Source organism: Vanellus vanellus (assembly GCF_965231255.1).
Source record: "Vanellus vanellus genome assembly, chromosome: 18".
NCBI lineage: Eukaryota > Metazoa > Chordata > Aves > Charadriiformes > Charadriidae > Vanellus > Vanellus vanellus.
Genome location: NC_138923.1, coordinates 13,490,318 through 13,494,536, shown reverse-complemented (window position 1 = coordinate 13,494,536; position 4,219 = coordinate 13,490,318). Strand labels below are relative to the sequence as shown.

At 62.0% G+C, this 4,219-nt stretch overlaps 1 long non-coding RNA gene across 1 annotated transcript; it reads right to left on the bottom strand.

The window, feature by feature from the left end:
• Nucleotides 1–3,152: 3,152 nt before the first annotated feature.
• On the bottom strand, nt 3,153–3,765 carry LOC309679362. The gene is made up of 3 exons (XR_014269829.1): nt 3,711–3,765; nt 3,558–3,630; nt 3,153–3,181 (listed from the first exon to the last, which is right to left on the bottom strand). It is a non-coding gene; the product is annotated as an uncharacterized lncRNA (long non-coding RNA).
• Between the last annotated feature and the right edge of the window lie 454 nt (nt 3,766–4,219).

Here is a 4,219-nt window from a genome sequence, read left to right as displayed (position 1 = left end):
CCGAAAGTGGAGGCCCTAAAGTGGAGGCCGGAGGCCGGAAAGTGGAGGCCAGAAAGTGGAGGTCGGAGGCCGAAAAGTGGAGGCTGGAAAGTGGAGGCCGGAAACTGGAGGCCGGAGGCCGGAAAGTGGAGGCCGGAAAGTGGAGGCCGGAGGCCCGAAAGTGGAGGCCCGAAAGTGGAGGTCGGAAAGTGGAGGCCAGAGGCCGGAAAGTGGAGGCCGGAAAGTGGAGGCCGGAGGCCCGAAAGTGGAGGCCCGAAAGTGGAGGTCGGAAAGTGGAGGCCCGAAAGTGGAGGCCAGAGGCCGGAAAGTGGAGGCCGGAAAGTGGAGGCCCAAAAGTGGAGGCCGGAGGCCGGAAACTGGAGGCCCGAAAGTGGAGGCCCAAGGCCCGAAAGTGGAGGCCCTAAAGTGGAGGCCGGAGGCCGGAAAGTGGAGGCCGGAAAGTGGAGGCCCGAAAGTGGAGGCCCGAAAGTGGAGGCCGGAGGCCAGAAAGTGGAGGCCCGGAAGTGGAGGCCGGAAAGTGGAGGCCGGAAACTGGAGGCCGGAGGCCGGAAAGTGGAGGCCAGAAAGTGGAGGCCGGAGGCAGGAAAGTGGAGGCCCGAAAGTGGAGGCCCGAAAGTGGAGGCCGGAGGCTGGAAAGTGGAGGCCGGAAAGTGGAGGCTGGAGGCCGGAAAGTGGAGGCCCGAAAGTGGAGGCCCAAAAGTGGAGGCCGGAGGCCGGAAAGTGGAGGCCCAAAAGAGGAGGCCGGAGGCTGGAAAGTGGAGGCCGGAAAGTGGAGGCTGGAGGCCGGAAAGTGGAGGCCCTAAAGTGGAGGCCGGAGGCCGGAAAGTGGAGGCCAGAAAGTGGAGGTCGGAGGCCGAAAAGTGGAGGCTGGAAAGTGGAGGCCGGAAACTGGAGGCCGGAAAGTGGAGGCCGGAAAGTGGAGGCCGGAGGCCCGAAAGTGGAGGCCCGAAAGTGGAGGTCGGAAAGTGGAGGCCCGAAAGTGGAGGCCAGAGGCCGGAAAGTGGAGGCCGGAAAGTGGAGGCCGGAGGCCCGAAAGTGGAGGCCCGAAAGTGGAGGTCGGAAAGTGGAGGCCCGAAAGTGGAGGCCAGAGGCCGGAAAGTGGAGGCCGGAAAGTGGAGGCCCAAAAGTGGAGGCCGGAGGCCGGAAACTGGAGGCCCGAAAGTGGAGGCCCGAGGCCCGAAAGTGGAGGCCCTAAAGTGGAGACCGGAGGCCGGAAAGTGGAGGCCGGAAAGTGGAGGCCCGAAAGTGGAGGCCCGAAAGTGGAGGCCAGAAAGTGGAGGCCGGAGGCCGGAAAGTGGAGGCCGGAAAGTGGAGGTCGGAAAGTGGAGGCCCGAAAGTGGAGGCCGGAGGCTGGAAAGTGGAGGCCGGAAAGTGGAGGCTGGAGGCCGGAAAGTGGAGGCCCGAAAGTGGAGGCCCAAAAGTGGAGGCCGGAGGCCGGAAAGTGGAGGCCCAAAAGAGGAGGCCCGAAAGTGGAGGCCGGAGGCTGGAAAGTGGAGGCCGGAAACTGGAGGCCCGAGGCCGGAAAGTGGAGGCCCGAAAGTGGAGGCCAGAAAGTGGAGGCCCGAAACTGGAGGCCAGAGGCCGGAAAGTGGAGGCCCGAAAGTGGAGGCCAGAGGCCAGAAAGTGGAGGCCGGAAAGTGGAGGCCCAAAAGTGGAGGCCGGAGGCCGGAAACTGGAGGCCCGAAAGTGGAGGCCCGAAAGTGGAGGCCAGAAAGTGGAGGCCGGAGGCCGGAAAGTGGAGGCCGGAAAGTGGAGGCCGGAGGCAGGAAAGTGGAGGCCAGAAAGTGGAGGCCCGAAAGTGGAGGCCGGAGGCTGGAAAGTGGAGGCCGGAAAGTGGAGGCTGGAGGCCGGAAAGTGGAGGCCCGAAAGTGGAGGCCCAAAAGTGGAGGCCGGAGGCCGGAAAGTGGAGGCCCAAAAGAGGAGGCCCGAAAGTGGAGGCCGGAGGCTGGAAAGTGGAGGCCGGAAAGTGGAGGCCCGAGGCCGGAAAGTGGAGGCCCGGAAGTGGAGGCCAGAAAGTGGAGGCCCGAAACTGGAGGCCAGAGGCCAGAAAGTGGAGGCCCGAAACTGGAGGCCAGAGGCCAGAAAGTGGAGGCCCGAAAGTGGAGGCCCAAAAGTGGAGGCCGGAGGCCGGAAACTGGAGGCCCGAAAGTGGAGGCCCGAGGCCCGAAAGTGGAGGCCCTAAAGCGGAGGCCGGAGGCCGGAAAGTGGAGGCCGGAAAGTGGAGGCTGGAAAGTGGAGGCCGGAGGCCCTAAAGTGGAGGCCCTAAAGTGGAGGCCGGAGGCCGGAAAGTGGAGGCCCGGAAGTGGAGGCCGGAAAGTGGAGGCCGGAAAGTGGAGGCCCGAAAGTGGAGGCCCAAAAGTGGAGGCCGGAGGCCGGAAAGTGGAGGCCCAAAAGAGGAGGCCCGAAAGTGGAGGCCGGAGGCTGGAAAGTGGAGGCCGGAAACTGGAGGCCCGAAAGTGGAGGCCCCAGGCCGGAAAGTGGAGGCCCTAAAGTGGAGGCCGGAGGCCGGAAAGTGGAGGCCCGAAAGTGGAGGCCAGAAAGTGGAGGCCCGAAACTGGAGGCCAGAGGCCGGAAAGTGGAGGCCCGAAAGTGGAGGCCAGAGGCCAGAAAGTGGAGGCCGGAAAGTGGAGGCCCAAAAGTGGAGGCCGGAGGCCGGAAACTGGAGGCCCGAAAGTGGAGGCCCGAGGCCCGAAAGTGGAGGCCCTAAAGCGGAGGCCGGAAAGTGGAGGCCCGAAAGTGGAGGCCGGAGGCCGGAAAGTGGAGGCTGGAAAGTGGAGGCCGGAGGCCCGAAAGTGGAGGCCCGAAAGTGGAGGCCCGAAAGTGGAGGCCGGAGGCCCTAAAGTGGAGGCCCTAAAGTGGAGGCCGGAGGCCGGAAAGTGGAGGCCCGGAAGTGGAGGCCGGAAAGTGGAGGCCGGAAACTGGAGGCCCGAAAGTGGAGGCCCAAAAGTGGAGGCCGGAGGCCGGAAAGTGGAGGCCCAAAAGTGGAGGCCCGAAAGTGGAGGCCGGAGGCTGGAAAGTGGAGGCCGGAAACTGGAGGCCCGAAAGTGGAGGCCGGAGGCCGGAAAGTGGAGGCCGGAAAGTGGAGGCCTACAATTGCGCTTAAACAGCTCACCAGCACTCCTCTCTACAACACAGCTCACCTAAAATTCTCCTCCTATTCCAAATGCAGCCTGAACAGCACCTGCAAATCCAAAGGGAAATGCTTCACAGAGCTACCACAAAATACTTTGCTACGAGACACCTACCCTGCCCACAACCCCCTTGCCTGCTCCTACGGCTCATCAGCACATGGCAGCACCCCACCGAGCCTGCATGCGGCACCTGCAAAACCCCAAGCGATACAACACGTGCTGAGACACTGCCCGCAAACGTAGCCCCTGGCTACCAGTTCTCATCTCCCGTCCCTTCCCCGTGACAACTCGCTGGCCCATCCTCCACCACTTTGGGTCACCGCCTTCACCCTTGCGCACCACCAGTAAAATACAAACACCACCAGTCGCTTATCACTTCACTGGCAATACAATACCCAGACAACTAACTGCTACCCAATCACTCACCGATCATGGCTTACCGGGACCGAATCAGCCCCGGTGCCTGTATCCCGCGGTGCTCCTTGCTTCAAGCTTCCAACTGAAACAGAAAAATACCCTGATGTAGTCATCACAGAGCTGCCGCTGACAGCTTCCTTCTAAGACCACACACCTACCCACCTTCTGACGGAGGTCTGCTCGGCTCTCCTACGTCGCCCCGCACAGCTCGCCCCCCTGCACCTGAAAAAACAATATCAAAGAAGTCACCTGGAGACAGAGAGATAGCTTCATAATGACAAATGTTCCCATTGACAAATGCGATCTACAGCCCAACTACAGCCTGCCAGAACCGAAGCCCGCTAATCGTAAACTCCACACAAAGCAGCCTCAATACCTTGGAGAGGCAATCTCTGTCACTACTGCTGAACGGCCTCTCCCTCATAGCTCTGCTGCGCCCCTTAGAACATGACCAAGAAAAGCTGCCCACGCAACCCACCGATGGCTACTCGATCCCAGGTGACTGTACCACCTTGGCCCCAACAGCCTAGCCAGAACACTGGGTTACCCACACACTCTTACTGCCATCCCACCCCTGACTCGACACCCCCGGGCAGGGTGGCTCCAAGCCACACACAGAGAGATGGACAGACTGACACTACACAAAATCCTACAATGTACCTCAAAGATGA